The sequence below is a fragment of the Bidens hawaiensis genome, unplaced genomic scaffold (assembly GCF_021521415.1).
Source record: "Bidens hawaiensis isolate Kalapana, Puna unplaced genomic scaffold, B.hawaiensis_p1.1 tig00014475_1, whole genome shotgun sequence".
NCBI classification, from domain to species: Eukaryota; Viridiplantae; Streptophyta; class Magnoliopsida; order Asterales; family Asteraceae; genus Bidens; species Bidens hawaiensis.
Window position 1 is genome coordinate 453,958 of NW_027492262.1, and position 22,683 is coordinate 476,640.

At 31.2% G+C, this 22,683-nt stretch overlaps 1 pseudogene; it reads right to left on the reverse strand.

Moving 5' to 3' along the window:
- Window positions 1-386: 386 nt before the first annotated feature.
- On the reverse strand, window positions 387-8,387 carry LOC143546915 (putative E3 ubiquitin-protein ligase LIN-1; annotated as a pseudogene).
- Window positions 8,388-22,683: the final 14,296 nt, after the last annotated feature.

Consider the following 22,683-nt stretch of genomic DNA (forward strand, 5'->3'; position numbering starts at 1 on the left):
ATATCTTCTTGATGAACTATAACTTGGTTGCATCTCGTGTGTGTCTCTAGATAAATCCTAACTCGGTTGCATCTCACACGTGTGTTTCTAATGTCTAACCATAACTCCATTTAACTTAACTTGCTAGCCAAGATCGAACTTGGGTCTCGAGAACCTATTATTATTATTATTAATGTTTTTGAGAATCAGGAAGTTAATTACAACATGACAAGAGCCCAACCATATTCACTAGCCCAGTAGCCCAAACCCACTTGGAGATTTATTCCTGTATGTTTCTTAATTTATTTTTAGAGGCTTCGTCTCACACCAATTGCTACCTCAATTACATGTAGTAAAATACTGACAGTATACTAAATATAAATACAGATAATACATCACCTATATATGACGACAATAACCAGATGCAATCATCAATCATTCCCCATCTCTCCAAGTTTCTTATTGTATGAAAAATTTGGGAAATGGAGATGAATTGTGTTGAGATATACACTATGCAACTCATGTACATATACATATATTTATTATGTGTATCCCACTTTTCCTTTCATATATATATTTACGCCCATAATATGCACTCTACCATGCCATTAAAGAGGAATCCAACCCTCTCAATCATGCAAAATAGAGAAAGTAAGAATTTATTTTAACCAATAGCAAAAATGCTATTATTTTCACTTTTTACCACAACCATTCGATACAACACACTTAGCATATTTTACGTTCAAGTTACATCAAATGCTTCAAAGAAATATGTTGTGTATATATGTGGTAAAATGTGAATGTTATATTGTTACGGTTTCCGTTAAATAAAACAAACTATCCGAATAAATAGTAGAATATTACCTTGATTAATCCTGATTCCGTACCACATAAGATCATATCATTGGCTGTAAGCATGCTTGTTATCTTGCTGCCTGCTGATAACCTTCCAACTTTATGGTGTGTCCCTCTCAACCAAATCTGTTATTTATAAGAGACAAAGTTATAAAAGTTGACAATAATATAAAAAAAACACTAATTTTTTTAAAAAATTTAAAGGGTAATCACTGATCATGCACCTCTAGATTGCTTGATGAACCACTAGTGATAAAGTATATAAAGTCTTCAACTATGCTCATTGCTACAACATTTGTTCTTTTTTCAGGTACTATAGACACTTGAGCCTTGCTTTGTTTTCTCCAATCCTGCATTTAATTATTTGGTTGTAACATATAAAATTTATGTATAGGTTTTCTAACCGCGTTTGGAACTACCCTCAATCCCAAGTGAGTCTTCCTGAGACGGCATGTTAACCGTCCACACTGATTTTGGCGTTCCATGCCTGACTCACCCAGGAACATCATCAAGGAGGAAACACACCACAGGATATATAGTATTATACTAATTAATCATATTATTAACTTAATCCAAACCTTAATTCTTGATCCATCAATAGATGTACTTGCATTATATAACCAGTCTTTGTAAAGTGCTATTGAATTGATAGGCTTGCTTTGCATTCTCCAGCTCTTCGACGAAGCTTTGATTTCTTGTTGTCGATTGTTTCCGGTTATTAATTCCTATAACATAGATAAATAAAGTGAACTGTTCTTTTTTTAAGTATAACGATTGCTTAAGTTATAAAAGATTTAAAACCTGTATGCTTGAGTCCATGCAGCCTATGTAAACTTTCCCGAGGCTAGCCTTTATGCATTTCACATTCTTGTTCTTGATAACATCCTTCACTTTTCTTGATGAATCAATCACCTATATAACGTTACCCGTGTATAAATCTTATTATTCAAAATCATATAATCACTTTATAATCCATACTTACCTTCATTTTATGACTTTGTGTTACCGCATAAATCATTTCACCACAAGTCTCAAGACTTTGAATCGAGTCCTTGGTCGTAATTACTTCAACACATTCCATTTTTCTTTTAAGCATTTGCCAAATCTACAATTAAGAAAACATTTCATTTATTTCCATAACCACCAATGATTCAACTGACACGATAATTTATAAAAACCTTAATTACCCGAATCGTTTTGTCAGTGGATCCACTGAAAAGGTAATTCCCGGGTTCCAAAAGCGCAAAACATGTTACCGCCTTTTTGTGGTCTCTAATATCTGCTATAAGATTTGTTGTTTGTCCCTTGATGTCCCAAACCTACCATATCATAATAATAACACAATTTGATAATTATCAAGATATTGCTAACTAAGAAAGTATTTGCAGTTGACTTTTGATGACTATATATGCAACCTTAATTGACCCATTTGAGTATCCACTAAAAAGATATCCCCTATAGTAAATGAGTGAATTTACAGCTCCACTTCCACTGTAATTTGCCTCCAAAACTTGTGTGTGGACACAAGATATTCTCTGTTAATCAAAAGATCAGTTCAATAAATTAAGTAATTAACCAATAATAAAACACAAAAAATAAATTTTAAAAAAATTAAAAAATACCCATTTATTTTGCATATAATAATCTGCAACTTTCAATAATTCCTCCGCCATCCACGTTATACTCGAAAGGCGTCTGAGTGACTCTCGTACACCCTCCGAAAGTTGAGTTAGTTTATGCATGCCTACATTGCATATTAAAACACATTACCATATCTATATTAAAAATAATAAGATTATAGAGGGTATTATTGTGATAATATTAATTACCTCTACCAAAAGTGTAGTTATACATGCACAAACATGCTAACAGTCTTTCTTCAAGTTCCATTCGAGGATGCACATATTGTTCGATTGTACTTAACAAAATGTCACAAGCTAAGCATCTTACATCATCGGGAGCCTTAACGATCTCACACCCGATCCATGCAATTGTCGTGAGGCAGTCTCGTGAGATTCTTTTGTTTTTGCATTTTAATCCATTTTTCAACGCGTAGAAAACCGAATTCCCAAGTTTTATTATGTGTCGTGCAACATTCCCGCACCATATCTCGGTTCCAGTTTCCTACATGTTCATAAAGATGCTCAGTTTATTCATATGTAGCCACAAACAAAGATAAACTTTGACTTTTACGGTCAAAGAAACAATTTTTCATCTAAAAATTGAAATTAATATTGTTGAAATTCCAAAAAAAAAATAAAATTTGTGTTAACATATTTTACAGAAATGGAATATTATGATAAAACTATTGGAAGATAAAAAAGTTTCTTATCAAAATAGAATATGAACAGTAATATATTTGACTATAAAAGTCAACTTTATCCTACCTGCAGCATATCATCTGACCAATCAATGTTTTTGACAGTATTCTTGTGTAATATTGAATTCAAACCAGCCTTCTTTACCAACCATGCTATTGTGTATGGTTCTCCGGTCCATGCATAAGTTCCACCAATATTCGATAATATAAACGCTGCTAATTCTTGTGCGTTCGGGTTTTCTTCACATGTCACTGACTCCATGAGAGTCTGAATGGCCACTTCTCTGTTCAAAATGTTATCAGCTGATTCTTCCTGAAATTGTTTCATATAACTGCATCAGTTGACAAATCAATATTGTGGGGCTGAAATGTAATTTATGTAAATCCAAGGGCTAAAAATAAAATTTTGGCAAAAGTATATATAGGTCCATATTAATTATACTTTTAGTCCTTTAAATATATAAATACCAACCTAAGTTGTGACCTTAAACTAAGTTAATTACAGAAAAACATTATTTATTTGAAACGCTGTAGCATATCACGTTATTTCCACTAACTGGTGTTAAAAATCCGGTTAACTTTTACAAAAATGACTACTTTTCCCTTACTTCTAAGAAACAAAAGTAAAAAAGTTGCAAAATTTTCTTAATTAGGTCTTTATGTGTAAGGGCAAATTAGTCATTTTGTAAACAGTTAACAGAACTTTTAACTCGGTTAGTGGAAAGGACGTAACATGTTACTACTTTTCAAACAAAAGATGCCTTTTGCAAACAGATTAATCAGCATTTATAAATATTTGAGGATGAAATGCAACTTATATTAATCTCACCAAAACATCCAATTGAAGCAACAAGCTAGCTGCTAAAAGCTTATGTTCTTGTTGTGTTTGTTGGATTGCAAGCAATAAAACACACATAATATCAATGCCTCCTTCTTCTCTTAGTCTATGTAGCAAACTTACTGATGATGATCTGTAAATTATAGACAAATATTCAGTAACAAAAAATGTACATTTTTATGTTTGTAACATATAAGCATCAAATATTTTCCAATTTGTTTAAAAAGCTTACCATGGCATTCTTAATAATTCATGGTAGAATTCGAGTCCTGCAAGTATTGCATGCTTGTGATTGCTTAATATAAGTGAAACGAATGTAGAAATTTGAGTAAATTGTAAAATATGACATCTGCAATTTCCATCAAATCTCATGCACTTCACAAGAATTGCAGCCAATGATATAACCTCTTCCAAACTACCCTTTCTTGGAACGTTAACAAGACACGAAATCACTTTCGGTGAAATAATCGCAGCCAAGTGAGTATTGTTTGTAAACTGATCAAAAGCAGTCACCAACGTTTGAATAATCATTAATGAAGCCGATCGAGGTGTCACATGAAGTGACTTTAAGCCACTTTTGTTACACCTTGAAGAACAAATTATTTTAACTAATGTTGGCATGAGTTCAAGATTCTTGATCTCACTTGGAGATAAGTTTATTAAATAAATCAAAACTGCTGCTTCATAAACATCTCGTTTCAAAGCGTTTGCAAGATCGTTCAAGTTTAAACCTTTTTTCTTTATCTCATCAATAACCAATGGGTTCGACGAAATAATGCTTGAAAGTATGGATATTGAAGCTCTTGTCACACCTTGTTCCTTTGAAGTTGATAGAGCCATTAACAGTTGATCCAAAATTACATCTTTTAATAAAGAGTATTTTAATCCTGGCTTATTTGATAGCATTTCATACACAGTTGTAATTTCAACTGTTGTCGAATCATCATCGTCATTGTCGTCGTCGTCACCGTCATCATTATTATCTTCGAATTTTGAGAAACATAATTTTGATATTACTTTTTGTACAATCTCAGCTTGTTCCACCCTATAACTATTTTCACCAGAAAACAAATATTCATCTCTCGTGGTAATGTTTCGTTTTGAATATTGAGAGATTTGCAGATTATTCCATGTGTATTCTTGTTTTTCATCTTCTAAAGTGTTCCTAAATTGTTGTGATTTTGACATTGTGATTGTTGTTTCAGGTTGTTCTTCTGCATATCCCTGAGTTTAGTTAAACTCATATGTTAGTTTAATGGAAACAGAACAGATCATAAGATGGCCCAAAGTATACTTTACAGTTTTTTAAATCATTTTATTTAACAAGTTACAAATAACATAAGTTTTGATTTATTTTGTCATGCTAATGATTTATTTAAAATACTGGACAACGTGAGTTTACAGCATATTTCTTTGAAGACGATACCTAAGACGCCCCTTTGGCTTGTAAATGAACCAACGTTCAATGAACTATTCGTAAAACGTCCGATAGGAAGTTTGTTTATGTTCCGATGTTCGTTTATATAAGCAAACGAACATGGACAAATGTCTCGTTCGTTCATTTATGTTCACGAGCGTTCATTTACGTTCTTTCATTTAAATTCATTTATGTTCATTCGGTTACGCTCATTTATCTTCGTTAGTTTACGTTTAGTTTGTCCGTTTGCATAGATATATAATTTAAATTCCTTTACAATTTAGTCTAGTTTTGTGAAATTAAAATATAACCCATTACAATTTAGTATAGTTGTAGACCTAATAAATTGATGTTCATGTTTACTTTTAATCACTATTCGCTCTGTTACTTTGTGTTCGTTGTTTACATTTGTAAACCGTCTGTTTATACTTTTAACAAACAAACATAAACAAACACGAACACATTCATTTTCTTAACAAACAAATATGAACAAGAAAATCTCATTAGTTTAATTGTTCATGTTCATCATTTGTTCGGTTACACATAACACAAAAATGTGAACATGATCAGCAATACCTGAAAATCATCATCATTAAAATCACTAATGCTTGAACATACTGAATGTGAATCTGATTGATCTTCCATGAGAAGATCTTGTAGACGCTTCGTACTCGAACTTTCTGAATCTTTCTTTGAGACCGAGCATTCAACAATGGCGGATTGTGAGTTTTGTTGATAATTTTCTTCCATGATAAGATCTTGAAGACGCTTGATCATACTGCGGCTTCCTGAAGCTTGTTTAGAAACAGATGTTGCTGCAATGGTTGCATGTGTTGTACTATGTTGAGGATCAATAGGATGCACCTTTTTATACTACAATGAAATGATTTGTCATTTGTGTTATTTGTATGTTTACAAATTAAGAAAGATTTGGTTAAAATGTATACTGATATAAGAAGTACTCACATTATGATTTTGATGATGGTGTGAATTTGAAGATGATGTGCTGCAAGCCTTTGTGTTTCTGCAAGAAACTAGCACAACTATAAGAACGTACTGGTAAACATAGCGTGTACATGAAACTGAAAAAACCGAAAAACCAAAAAAAAAAAAGAAAAACATCGAAACAAAAACCAACAGTTTAGTTTTATGTTTTTTGTAAAAATTTGGTTTTCTATGTAATAAAAACCGAAGAATCCGAACCGAATTTATGTATTTTCACTTTTTTTTTGTTTAAAACATTTATAAGAATTTAACAAAAATGCAACTCAATTTTCTAGCCAAGATGTAACAAAAGGATTTAAGCCGAAATTAATTATGTTGGGTCAAAAATATTATATGTCCCAAAATTTACAAACTCGAATAGGAAAACCAAAACAGAACGTTAAGAAATTTTTTAATAACCGAAGGCTCGTTTTTTTGACTAAAAACTGTCCAAATTGAACCATTTACTTCACTTAAACCGGATCGATTTGTCTCAATTTACGGCTACTTTTAAGTCACTATACTTTAGTCTACCGACTATTACGGTAACTTTTGTTTATTTTGTTGGCATAATTCGTACACTAACTAGAAAGTGTAAAGTTATAATAATGGGTTGTGAGACGGAAAGTTGTGTACAAAGATATATTATTTAATACCCAAAAGGTTGTTTGAGATTACTTATTAAAGGTTGTAAAAGAAATTAAAAGTAGGTGGCCATTTTAAGCATGAAAAAAGTGTTAGATTCTAGTTTTTTAGCTTATATAAAATAAGTTCAAAAGTATTATTATTAATTTATTAGAATATATAAAATTATAAGTTGACCCTAAAATAAAATAAGTGTTTGTTTTAATAAAACTTGTTTTATGATTTATTTATTACTTTTCTAAAACAGTAAATCACTATTCACTAATAAGGTGAGTTTGGAATGGATATTGATAGCCCGGGTCTCATACTCCGTTGTAGAAGTGGTTTCATACTCGCATAATACGTATCATTTATCATATATATATGTGTGTTATTTCATAAAGAATCATCTGTTGAGATTTTCAAATATATTTTTTACTACCTTTTTTATAAAAGCTTATTATCGAAGGAAACTAGAAATATGAAAACCCATAATTAATAAATTAGTAGATTATTTTATTATTCGTTAAAGAAAAAAAATTATTTACAAGTATATTTAATCTGATTAATCGAGTTAGGTATTACCTCATATCATACCCGTTTCATACCTGTCCCGAATTTTTAACATAGGGTTCTTTTGCTATCCCTATCACTTCTTTCTTATTCATAAATAAATTCAACAAAAAAAAATAGTAATTGACTTACCTAACTTCATAAGACTTGTGTTTCATCAACAATGGTGACCTTCCATAATCAACAACTTGATGATACACTAGCCACGCCTTATAACTCATTGCACCCCACTTCACCTCATCGAACCCAACCCTTAAACCCGGTCTCAACGGCTCAATACACGACTCAACCACGGCTTGATATAGCTCGGGTGCTAGCTCATCCCTCACGACCGCAGGCGACACAACCAACGCTTGCAAAAAATAAACCGCCACTTGCATTGCATCCCCATGCAACTTCCTTAGCAAACTTAAATAAAAATATGAGCAGCACACCAAATACTCGTTCGATATCCCTAGGGTGGCCCCACTCTCGGTCAACGAGGCTGGCGCCTGCAGCATGTTCTCGGACACCTTTATTTGTTTCGCGCATTTTGATTCGATTGCATCCTCTACATTTTGTATCCCCCAATACAAATTCGACAAGACCGATTGCTCGGTAAAATCAAACGAGTCGTGCTTGTGAATATCGAGATTTGACGTGCATTTAGCGTGTATGATTTTTCGAGATTTTGGATGGGAGATTAGTGAGGCTATGTGGTTGTTGACTAATGTGACTAGGAGTCGTAAGAGGTCCGGGTCGATGGATTCGTGGCGGTTTGATGAAGATGAGGATGTTGAAGAAGAGGTGGACGGCATATTTTTTTTAGAACGACGACTATATTATAAAAAAATGTGAAAAATTGTGGAAGGTGTTCGAAGTGTTGAGATTAGATAAGAGAGATGTTGTGAAGAAGATGAAAGAGTGACATACATGTGTTGAGTTAGAGTACAAAATTTATTGGTCCCTCTGTTGCTTCTGCAGAAGCTAGAGATGATATGATACAGACAAATTTGGATATAAATATGAAGGGATTATGTACAGTTTCCTACAAAATAGTTAAATGGCTGCTTTTGATAGTTTATAAAACAGTACAACATTTAAAAGATGTATTGTTTGAGCTTCAATAATAAAGAATGACTAATATTATTTAATTGTGTTAATCGTGTTAGGTTGACGGTAAGTCGATGAGTTTGGGTTGATGGTTAAAGTAGTGATCTCAAACGCACAACTCATGTATTTATCAGTCTCAATGACATTAATCTTGGCGTATGCATGCTTAAAACCATGTATGATGATGGGCACCATGGACGTTGGACAGACAATGCAGTTCTTTTATATGTAACTTGCGGTATGTTTTTCGACCGAATAGAAAATTCTGAACATGCTTAGAAAAGATCAATCTATGTGTGTTGCATTTAAGAAACAAAGTGGAAAGCTAAAATTAAAAAAGAGCATGAATTTGAATAAGTACTTCAGTTGCTATCCAAAATGGTCTGAAGCTACATTACATTTTCGTGATCATGATTACCTCAAAAATATTATTGAAGCTCTTAGTTTTATCGGTTCCAACGGTAAGCTATTATTATTTATGTGGCTGGGGTCAACCCAAAAATTCAGAGTCAGAGATAAGAGAAATTTGAACACACTGAAAAATAGTCATTCGTGAAAATATCAGGAACCATCTTCAACGAGCACGATTGGTGCAACTTTTTATCTAAACAAATTAAATGGGTTGGAGATCAAGATATATAGATAGTTTGAACTTTGAACTTATACATTAGGTATTTTGTATTTATTTATTTTTTTATATGGGTTGACGGTCAATCCATTTATTTACAACAAAATCCAAACATGACACGTTTATTAAGTAGTAGACTCGTTTAAACTGAACACAAAATTGATTACTATTATAATCCAAAATTATTGATGCATTTATAAAATAGCATAAGCCTAAAAGTTCAAAAAGTTTTGCCTCGAAGTTAGAAATATTATTGAGAGGATTAAAGTAGTAGAAATGGTGTAGTTTTCATTTCGATTTTTGAAGTGGTTTTCATGTTACGACACATGTAATATCTGTCATATTATGGAAAGAGTCCACACTGGATTTGCACTAAACACTTTATAAATATTATTATTATTATTTATAACTTAATGGGGAAATGATTAATGTGATTACATTGCATTGTTGGGTGTTGGACAAACTTTCAACTCGACCCACTTTTCCATAAGTATTTTAATGAATTCTTAATTTTATGTATGTACTAGTTTTTTATTAAATTAATTAATTATTTTATTTCATTTTTTATAAAGGTATATGTGTAAATGTTAATCATACACCCTACTTAGTTAATGTTTTTTGCTCTCCTCTCAAGACATGCTTAAAAGTATGTAATGAGTAGGCCTCTAAGTGAATTAAAAGAAAATGGATCGTTAACGGAAAATTTGTTTATGTTTACTTTTTTTAATAAATGAACAAAAATGAATACACGCTTAACTTGTTCATTAATTTATGTTTGTACTCATATGCTTAGGTTTTTTTTTATTATGTTCGTTTAATTTAAAAAAAAAATACGTAAATAGTTATATTTTTATAATTATAAGCATAAAAGAGGTCCATTTAAATACTCACACATTTACTTGGCTATTTTTTTAACAAAATAATAAATCATTTTCATTTGTGTTCGATTATGTTTATTTACGTTCGTGAACTGTTCTTTTAAGTTTCAAGCGAACGAAAATAAACGAACACAAACATGTCTAATTTTTTAATGAACGAACATGAACAAATAATGTGTTCGGTTATATGTTCGTGTTCAGTTATAGTTAAGTAAATGAACACGAACATGTTCCTGTTCGTGATAGTTGCTTACAGACCTATTGGTGAGTATAATTTATGAAACTGTAGTGTAAATAATTTTATTGTATCAAGTATGTTAGTGTCTAAACACTTATTGGTAATTGCATGACCGGTATTCGTTATACTAAACACTTGTATTGGTTTTTGTATTCTTTGGTCGACATGTCCATAGATGTACCACAAACAATTTCCATATTTTTAAATCCATAAATATATACTAATACTATATAAAGTAGTTTGTAAAATAAGTAATAGAACTTTATAAAGTTATTATTAACTCTAAATAGTAAATATTTGCCGTAGGGATGGCAATTCAACAACCGCACCTAACGGGCAAACTTAAAACCTCAAACATTCAGGATTGATAAGGAGGTTGGTAGTGATGTATGAAATCGAATGTGAGATTACTTCTAAAAATTTTCACATGAATAAATTAATGAGACAAATTATCCGAAACAAGCAGGCCAATTTACCCTATCTATAAAATAAACATTTTCTTTTTATTTTGCTTTTCATTTGTTGTTGGTAACTCACTAATTTTTTTTGTTTTTATATATCTAGTCTTCTTGTAGAAAAACTATATAAATATTCAAAATAGTAAGAAATGTATTAATTGGAAATCTGGACATGTAAATTTCTGAGAATCAGATATATTAAACATTTTTTTAAACTATAGGGATGAGATATGAGTTCTAATATGAATGCTCTAATAAAATCACTTAACCAACAAAAAAAAATGTGTCATAAAGTCAAGCTTAACTTATAACATAACATGATTTGTAAATTTTGAAGATGTTTAGGCTTTTATTATAAGGTAAAGCCACATATATCGGTGATCCGACCCAATAAAAAGTTTCTTTGCAAAATGCATTATCATACTAATACAAAAAATTTTGAATCTAGATAATACAAAAGTTTTTGAATCCATCACCGTTAACATGCAAAAATGGCGTGTTAACCACTTGTATAAGACATGGGAAGGAAACAATCAATAACCCAATATATATATATGCGAACACACAGATAAATAAATAGAAAATAAAAATATACAGAAGACATAGTGAATGTTTTGAACTTCTCCCAAGGTAAAACTTACGATAAAAGCATGCTCCTTCAGTCCACATAGAATGTTGACTTGTCAGACCGTTATCCAGTATTTTTCTCTTTAGACCCTTGATTATTGTTTAACTACAAATTGGACCTTCATTTTTGAGGGTTTGTTATTAGCATTTGTATGAAATTTATGAATAGTGCATGACTCAGACCAAGTGCAGTGGTGGGCAGTGGCGGAGCCACCTTATAGACACCGGGTTCGGTCGAACCCGGTCTTTTTCGGTTTTATATATAACTTATAGTATCGAAACCACGAGCGAATTTATTCTTTTTCGGCGAGCGAACCTGGTGTCATTTATAAAAAAAAACCGAACCCATTAATTATGAAAATTTTATTTATTTTTTTTAGTAATGAATGTTTTTTTATAAAATACAAAACGCTTTAAAAATTGCTAACAAACATTATAAATGGACTAATAATAAGCCATTATATCTAGATTATGAAAAAAACGTTCAAATTATTTATAGAATTGCCCAGTAAACCAACCCAATTAGCATTCTTATATGTGATTTTTTTTAATGGGCTACTAGCTAAGTTCATCACATCGGGATAAATTCGTCTTCCTATTCGTGAAAAACCCTCACCTAAGGCCAACGCCCATGAACACTAGCCCAAAGGCACGACAATGCGGCGAGATAAAATCCATTCAGTTCAATAAATTCAACTAGTGAACGCCACCTAGTCTCCTATCATCACCTAATGCCGCTGAAACTAAAGCTCATTGGCATTCTTAAATGAAGCACCAAATCTCTTCCTTACCACTCCAACATAAGCTTATTGGCATTCTTAAATATAATACCCAAGTGAAAATTAAATAAAAGAAAAAAAAAACAGCATCCATCACCTCAGCGATCGATAAATTATGTTTCTATTGACCAAACGGCCTTCGCCTTCGCCAGTTCACCTCAAGGCTTCAACTATCGGCTTACTTGCCGAATTTCAACCAGACAACAACGACCAACCGACCGACTCTTTCTTTGATTGCTTCAAGCCTTCAATCGACCTAGACCTCATGACGAATCTTTCTTTGATTTTGCGTAATCAGATGGGTGGCTATATATGATTGTTGCATTTTTTATATTAAAAATGAGTTCTTTTTTAAAGTCGTGATTGAAGATGTTCTGAATCATTTTTAAAACATGAAAATGCATTGGGAACAAATATAATATGTAATATCTTTTTTGTTAAATATGGCTTTGGATTTTAATGAATGTTGACATGTGCATTTATTATTATAGTGATATTGTAATTATTTATCTCATCGAATGACCGACCCGTCCCGACTCATTTGAGCCCGAAAACTTTGACGCCGGAAAAAAATCAAGCATTGAAAAATCTCGAACCCATATAAAAAATTTTCTGGCTCCGCTACTGGTGGTGGGCGTGGGGGTGTCAAGCCCTTCCACATATACATATCATCTCCAAGTTCTCGTTAAACCAATACGCAGGAAAGGCGGAGGCACTAGTGTGTTTAAGGGCTTAAGAGCTCTGTTTGTGGGGTCATCCTTTAATCTAACCAATCATATTTTTGCACATGTATTATAACAAGGAAAAAAAAATAAATTTAAATTGTGGTTTCATTAAACCATTACATGTTTTTTAATGAAAAGTTAGTACAAACTCTCATGCTTATATTATGTATGTTTTTTTACTTTTTAGTTAAATCAGTACACATAGGCATAGTCTTACGAGGAATCGTAGTATAAATCCTTACTATTGCAACCAATTACATGAACTTTTGTGTACATTTGAGTTTGAGAGCACTTGGAACTTGTTTCATGCTTGTTTAGTGGGGCGTGTCACACTTGTACAATGATGTTATTAGAAGTCTAGTGGTGAATCTGATTATAATGCATTTTTCAAACAACAATTTTTTCATCTAAAATTTCTTATTATATAATAGTTATCGTTTATATTTAATAAAAACATATAGATTTATTCCATTTTCTTTAATGTCTTAAAAATAGAATGTTTTGCTTTTTTTATTCAAAACTTGTACAATTTAATTTAATAATTACGCAAAATATCATATTAATCAAAAATAGTTCTAAATTATTGAAGGCAACTATTGAGTCATATGATTAACATAGGATAATAGTTTAGTTGCGGAATAATGATTTTGATGAATATATAGAATCTGATGTGACGTTTGAGGTGACGATTCGGGAGTTTTTGGCATTACGGATGCTCTTAATATCTTAAAAACATAACATTGTATAACCTCTTTATTGAGTTTGTTAAGCTAAATAAAGTCGTATACCATGTTAAATTGTTGATACTCTTAGTATTCTTTATTATATAAACTTGTTTGAGTGACACTAGAGGGGAAAATGTGTGAATAATAATAATTGTCAAGAAAAAAACAAGGGTTATAGGTGTCATGTAAGAGAAAACCCATGGTTCAAAGTCATATGGCATCCAATACAGAGTGCACATGAAAACAATTCTTTGTGGATTTCGTTATCTATTATCCCGAAAAGAAAAAAAAACTACATATAAAATGGTGGTTAATAGATATGATATAAAGGACGCTTAACGTATAAATTGTATAAAATATTTTTGTGTTATAAGGAGTAAAATAATTACGCATCAAATATAATAATTATTTGTGAAGTAAATGTATTTTACATATAAGAGTTAATTAATTACACACAAAATAAGCATGCACGAAGTAAATAATTATGAATGAAGTAAACTAATTACACAACTTATATATGATTTTGTACGCTTGGTATGTTAAGCGTGGTCGTGGGTTCAAGTCCAAATGATAGCACCAATGAAGAGTTTATATAAGTCGACAAGATATAAATGGAAATGGAAACTTATATTGAATGATATAATCAATTACATAATGAGACTACATCGATCAAGTGCGAGTTTTTTTTCTTATACATTTCTCATGAATGTTCAGGTATTCATATTAGATGAATAGAAACTTTTTAAGGGGGCTCTCTTCCAACGAATTGATAAAGACATGTCGTCTCCTATTGTTCGGGATTTCTTCTTGTTCTTTTTGCTCCTATGCCAAGTTATTCGAGTGGTCCTTTTAGTTGTAACCGTTTTTATTTTTCTTTGGAGAGGAGTTGCCTACTCCTCGGTGCATCGTACGATATCCTATGTCGTTAACGTCCTTTATACAATGGCATGCCACTAAAATGATGTTCAGTATTTGTATTTCTTAAGAAAATTTTGTAAATTTACTTTCATGATTTGTTAAATGATAATGACATTAAAAGACTTTAATTCTAAAATGGGAGATCTTGAGTTTCCACACGTGACAAAATAAGGGTTTCAGGTTTAGTCAAAGAGTTCACTCACTTATTGTGACGTCCTTCTTATGGTGGAATAGAGAAATCGGGTGATTTAGTGGTTCGTTAATGATCTAAATTGCCGTTAAAGAAAATAAACTATAAATTATTAGGAATGTGTTAATAGATGTGTTTTAATTGGTTCTAATTTGGGAGATATTTGTGAAGTTGTTTTAAAGGAAAGTTTGCATTTTTACAATTAAAAGTGACCGAATAATGTATTTTTAAGGCATTTTAACAAAACTGGAAAAAGAAAAAAATTCTATTTTTCCCTCATGATTTTCATGATTATAGAGGTATATTTGAGTTTTCTTTTCTTTCTTTTTTTTTAATAACGAATAAAACCCGACTACATGGGGTAACTCAATAACCAAAGGCAAACCTCATACGTCCAGATCGCAGATAGTGCTGGATAGCCTAAGTCCACCATCTCATATTTCAGAGAAAACCTGCAAAAATCGATAAAAATAGACAATTTTATCTCAAATTTCTTTGGTTCATCATGAGCACTCACTTTGGAGTCTCTTTTATCACTCTCCATCTACAAATTTTTATAAGTATACATAATTAAAAATAGCAATTTTTTTTCTACTTGTTAGGTATAATTATATTTCGGTATCGATTTCACACAGATTTTCGTCTTTATAAACATGAAAAATGCTAACTAATTTCGCATGTAAATTAAAAAGTAAAATAATTTTGCCATAGTTTACCTTTGTTATATCCTTTTCAAGTATGTGAAACATTTTTCGATTACAGTAAAATTTTCTAAGTACATTTTTTTTCCCTAAAAGCATGCATTGTGTCATTGCATTCGAAGTAAAATATATTTGACATGGACAATTGTCGTGTGAATATACTTAAAAGTTAAAATGTATATATTTATGATTTTATTTAAAAAAAAACAAACTTTTCTTTAAGTAAAAGTTATAATGTTATATAAAAAGCTCACAAGTATTACAATTAAACCATAACTTAATAAAATTTTAACTGTAAAAAAAAACACTGGATTTTAATAATTATTTTTTCCTTTTTTTACAGTTGGACGATAATTAATAATCTCACTTGAAAATATTCTTGCCACCGATCCCGCCTTTTACACTGTTTTTTTCCCTCTCATTGGATCTCTGTTAAACTTTATCTCAATTTCATATTGATGTTTTATGGTTTTTGATCGGAATAAAGATACGAGTCGATTGATGTTAAAACTTACGTCGAAACGGTGCTTCAATTCGAGTGTTTAAACTTTCAATTAACAAAAATCAAGTCGTTTGAAGCACTGTTTCGAGGTAAGTTTTACATCAATCAATTCGTATATTCTGATTAAACCTCTAACACATCAGTTTGAAATTCAGATAAAACTTAACAGAGTTAAGTTTTTTTTTAACGAAAATCCAATGAGAAAAAATAGTGTAAAAGGTGAGACTCGTGGTAAAAATATTATTAGATGTGATTATTATCGGTCAACTGAAAAAAATATAAGAGTATTAAAATCTAATTTTTCGTAAGAACAATGATTAAGATCATTAAGTTATATGGTTCAAAAGAGTTTATGTTAAGAAAATTTTAAATCAAGTAAATATATTAAACAAAAAATTAATATGAATTTATAAGTGTGAAATACTAAAATAATTAGCAACGACTAAGAACAAAATACTTGTCTGCGACATAATAATGGATGCACGAATTGCATTTGAAAGGTGCACTTGACAATTAACAAAGCACAACAAATAATTAATAAAATATATTGATTGTTTTATATGCACTGTGTTTCAAATTTTTTTATTAAAATTGTTTAATTAAAGAATATTAAATAAATAACTTTAAATTGTATGTTTTTTTAAATATTTTTTAACAGCAAAGAATCTCACATGTAAACCTATTCTTTCGGGGCTATGTCCAAGGTCGACTCCTCGACCTTTGTGCGACCGTACCCCCTGATGCACGAGAACCGGGTGGAATCCGTTAACCCTCGCCCCCTCTTGGGTTCGAACCGGGATTAAAGCCCTGATTAATCCCTTCACCCAGATGTCCTTCGAACTGGCCCAAGTATGAGTGTTAATCGAATCGGATAACGGGTTATTCGGTTTGGATAATTCATATTTGAAAATTTAGGACCTTATCAGAAATCCAATACGATCCGAATTAGGAACGTTCCTATCGGATTGTTAATTTAGGATCGGATTTGAAAATTTAGGATCGGATTTGTTAAATTAGGAACGTTCCTATCGGATTGTTAATTTTAATTCATATTTGAAAATTTAGGACCTTATCAGTAGACTTCGGATCGGATTCAGATAATCCGTATGGCAAACATACAGACAAAACTTATTAAATAAACATTCGAAACTTGAAAATAAAAATAAAACAGTACACGAACAAGGAAGTCAGGAGGTGCTAGAGAGTATAACGACGGAGTGTTAAGTCATTTTTGTATGTGAAATGTTGGGTTGATTGATCATGCTTATATTTAATTATTTAAGTTAATTTTTATTAAATATCATGCATTTATCATGCTTATATTTAATTATTTTTGCATGTATTTGTTTTGGTGGAACGAAGTCTACTTTTGATAGATTTTATTTTTGTAGGTGCGGAGCGGCTACGAGAGACATGGTCGAAAGAAATGGAAGTGCTCAAAAAGAAAAGAAAACTCAAGTGATCGGGTACTAAGGTTTAAAAGAAGACGAGTATTAATGATATATCAATTTTAGAAAAAAACCAAACTCAAGTGATATCAAAGATGGAAAAGAAACTGTTGGTTCATTATTAGAGTTAGCATTTAAGAGGTGGAGATTTCAATTCAAGTTTGGGTGCAAGCTAAATAAAACAAACTCTTAGAAAGTAAATTAGCTTTGTGTGAGTAAATTATCTTGGGCTCACATCTCGGCCCATATGATTAATTCAAATCGAATGATATAGCTGGTTAAAGCCTGGGCTCACAATAGACTTCTAAGGAAATATTTAAGAATAAGAGGATCGCAACTAGCAGGGCCGGCTCCGAGAAAGCAAAAAAACTTTTGGGTCGAATGCGAAAAATTTTTTGGGCCTTAAGTGAAGGAGTATTTTGTTAGGTTTAAACAGCTTAATTTTTATATGGGCTTACTTGGTTATAATTTGGGTTGTGAAAAAAACTATTGTATAAAAAAAGAATTAAAAATGTCTTAAGCGAGGCTAGAACTCACAACCTCTTTGTTATAAGTAATACCCGTTTACCACTAGACCAAACTAGTGGTTATATAATTGTGTTTAAACATTAAATATACATATTGTTTTTAATAAAAATACATATAATTTTTTTCAAAAAAACAAAATTTGGGCCTAGCGGGGTATCGGGCCTGTGACCGTCGACCACCCTGCCACCCCCAAGGGCCGGCCCTGGCAACTAGAGGAGGGAGACAACTTTTGACGGCTGCAAGGAGTAAAAGCATCAGCCGGCTTTGGACTTTTACATTTGTGAGTTTATGTTTGGTTTCTTATTCGGATCGATTGATTTAGCCACCATGTCCGTCTAAACCAATTTAATTTCAACACTAGGGTATATTTGATCTTATTCGAAACTTATGTGAAACGATTATGAGATTTGTTTGTTTGATTTCAGTTCTTAAGCGATTATGTGAAACTTATGTCAAACTTATGTTGAGGTGAACCTTACTTTCATTCATACTATTCAGAGTAAGTCTAAGTAGGTTTATTTTATTTGTGAGGACGAACACTATTTTTAATGGAGAGTTAGCAACGATTTTCCAACAAAAAATCGTGTAGTTGCTATTTTGTTGTAACTTTGTAGCAAAATCGGGGCAGTTTTTTTTTTAAAGTCTGTCTAAAGTTTGTTGGAATATCATGTTATAGGAGTTTTGTAGGAAATTTTCGTAGGAAAACGATATGCTTTTTAGTAGTGTTGTAAAGCACGTAAACTCTATGATGTTACATAATTACAAAATAAGTTAAGGACCCATCTCCAAGTTTCTTATCGCATAAAGAAAAAAAAACCAAGAAATGGTGATGAAATGCGTCCAGACGATATATGATAGTCGTACCCAATTCAAACATAGTATGCTTAACTAAAGCAACTACAAATATTAATAATCAAGATATTATGCTTACAACGTTAGACTAACTTGAATAATTAATTGTTATTTTAAGCATAATATCTTCATCATTGAGCAATGCTACAACATTTTTCTCCTTATTGTTTTGTATATGGATCTACACATTGGATTAACATTAGTTCACATATGTAACCACTGTTGGTACACAATGGAAATACAAATTTAAATCTTCAACCGGAAAAGCATGCAGGATAGGGATTAGGGAGAGGAAGTAAGGTTTCGAGGGCAAAGATCACGACTGAAACCTAGTAGTACGTACGTGTTGCTTGAATGCAGGAACGAGATTTTGACGAGATGGATGCAAGGGAGTCCAAAGCCGGTGTTTGATGATGATGAACCGAGTTCACCGATGAAAAATCCAATTCTATCGATCAAAATCCTCTTGTGACACCCGGTGTTGGGGGTGTTAGTTTTATTAGTTGAATTAGATAAAAATTAGTGAGTTCACATGTGAAACAAAGTGAAGTGAGATTTATTTATTTGAATACGCGATATATTAATTATTTAACTAAATGTAAAAGTGTAACAACAAAACAATAATGTTTCACGTATGCATGTGTAAGTGTGACCGATTTTAGTTGCGTGGGTGCAATAATTAATAGTGTCTTGATTTTTTTCTTTGTAAGGACAGTAGTCTTTTGAGTGTTGTGATCAACCAAAAACATCCGTAATATATTTATACCAACACTTGTGGAGCAAAATGCATGGTCAAAATTTGAAAAAAAGACAACTATTGAAACCAAGTTTTCTTAAGGCTATAATCAGGTCGCAATTCGGTTTTTTTCCAAACCGGTTTTACAATTTAGAATATCAACCTGATGCTAACCAAACCGGCTTGGGCCAAAGCGGTTATAGAGTGGGAGTGGGAGTGGGAGTGGGAGTGGGAGTGGGTGAGGTTGGAAACCGGTCCCAAACTCTTTTTCCTTTGCATGTTTAGGCTAAATTAACTTAAATGTTTGGGACTCATTTTATTGGCTCCAAATTGATACCACATATCGTTTCAAGCAATATCTGTAATTGTCTAATTGGGAAGCATTATAGAAAGACAAAATTGCAAAAGCCGTCATTTACGTTTGATCGTTTTTTGATAGACGTCCTTCAACGAAACAAATGGCAGAATACATACTTCACGTTTCGAATCCCTTTCACGTTAAGTCCTTTAGCCCTAACCCAGTTAAATTTTTTCGTTAAATTTGATCACATGAGGGTAAATTTGTCTTTTTACTTCTTAAGGGACTATTTGTGTAGATTACTTAAAGTTTGAGTTATGATAAAAATACTTTAAAAAATAAAGATAAATAAATATTATATATATATATATATATATATATATCTAATCTAGCAATACTAATAAAAGAAAATGTTGAAGCTTAGGTGTCAAGCCCACATTTCATCTAATTTCTAATCTCTCATCTCATTTATTATAGCTATTTATGGGTTATCGGTCAAAACCATTTTCTCAAATGGGTTATAACATAGTGTGGATTATATTCATTATTGAATCAAGTGTCATTTTCATACATAAGTTTTGACCAACTACACAAGTTTAGTACCTTTTTTTAAATTTCTTGCAAATCAACACATGTTGTTTCCAAAATCATGCTATTTTAGTACTTTTCGTAACCCTGTCTGTTTTTTTCCAATATGTTAACATTAAATTAATTCACAAGTATTTTGAGAATCACAACTGAAAAAACAGACTTTATTTATCTTATCATTTGACAAAACCCGTATAATACACGGGTTTAAAAGCTAGTATGTATGTGTGTGTATATATATATATATAGGGTTGGTATCATTTAAGAACATTTGATTTCATTAAGAACTCTAAGAACTCCTTTTAACCAATTAGATTTTTTTATTCATTTTTTTGACTCTTTTTTAATAAGGGTTAGTTTGGTCTTTTTAACAATAACAATATTAACACTTTTATCCGGTCAAACATTAAAACTCCTATTTTTACTCCCACTAAGGCAGGGAAGTTATGTTAAACATATCATCAGATTAGCAGTTATTCATTAGATAAATCGTCAGGGAAGTTCATCGTTCATCAATGATTCAATACAATCGAATTAATGTGCATAATTTGTACCTCTGTAAAACTTTGATAAATAAACTATATGACCCACAAAAGATGCTATATGTAAATTTACACATAATGTCAGATCGAATATTTAATATTTGCTTATATGTAAATAAATTTTAAAATAATATCATCGAATATTTAATCTATGTAAATTTACATAATCTATGTAAATACTTATATGTAAAGTTACGCATACAATCCTTTTACACTACATCATCACCAATATGTGATATTTATTTATATGTAAAATTAACTGGAACTCAACATACAACAACAATTCTTTTTACACACACAATCACCTCCAATATGTAAATTCTACTCGTATGTAAAATTATCGTCACCAAAATGTAAATTCTTTTCCACTACCAAAACATTATACCTTTACCTTACTAACTTGTAAACGTTGAAAAAGAAAACGAAATCAATATAATATATACGAAGGGTAGTTAGCATAAGTAGGAATAGGATAAATCTTCGTCTTACATTGAAATTAATTTACATAATAAAAGTGATGAATGAAGTTTTGCTACTGTGATGAACGAGCTTTTTTGGGAAGAAAATATATGAATCCAGAATTATAAGGAGGTTAAAGAGTTAATTTAAGGATAAATCAATATGTATTATATTTGTTTATATTTTAAATAATATATTAGGACGATTTTGCCCTTAACAGATTAAAAAAAACGTTTCATGTTGCTTTAAAATTACAATTTTGCCACAAATCTTAACAACCATATATTGTTAATATCAAAGGCTATAATTAGTTCTTAGAGTTTTTAATGAAAATTGAGTTTTTAAATGATACCAACTATATATATATATATATATATATATATACATATATTTATATATAGACTAAGTATAAAATGAAAACCCATTTGAGTTGTGAAAACTCTAGAAACCCATTCTCAAGCACATGTTTTTAATTAATGTTTAAATCTTGTGGTCCACAATTAAAGTGAATAAAAAATATAAATATAAATATAACTTTTTCTCTCTCTTGAAAACATATATAAAAATTAGTAAAAAAATGTTAAAAAATAGCAAAACATTTTTTTTTGATGTTTCGATGTTTTGTATTAAATGTTACAATATATATTACATGTAACAAAAAAAAACGATGTTACATTGGGTTTTCGCGGGTTTTCACAACTCAAATGAGTTTTCATTTTAACCTTACCATATATATATATATATATATATATATATATCCTCCCTCCCTCTCACACTCTCTCCTCCCTAACGCCGGCGGCCATATTTCTGCAAAAGAGGATCAGCTGTTGTTTCGTTGTTCGGGTCGATAAAAGACCCAGATCCGAGAAGTGGGTCGGGTGTCTCTTTGTCTACCAAAATCAACTTGGTTTCTGTCTCCGACTAGGGTTAATGGCTCCATCTTTATCTTCTCCATAACTAGCCAACTTCTCTTTTAAAACGGGTTATAACTTTCTTTTACTTTTAAAATTATACATTCATTTTTTACTTTTAACCCCTATATTTTTATCTTTTACTCTTAACCTCTATGTTTTTCATCTTTTACCCGTTTGCCACAAATCATTTTACACTTTATATTTAGCTTTGGCCCCCAATCTTTTTCATCTTTTACAAGTTTTTTGTTCAATGTTTCGGTCTAAATT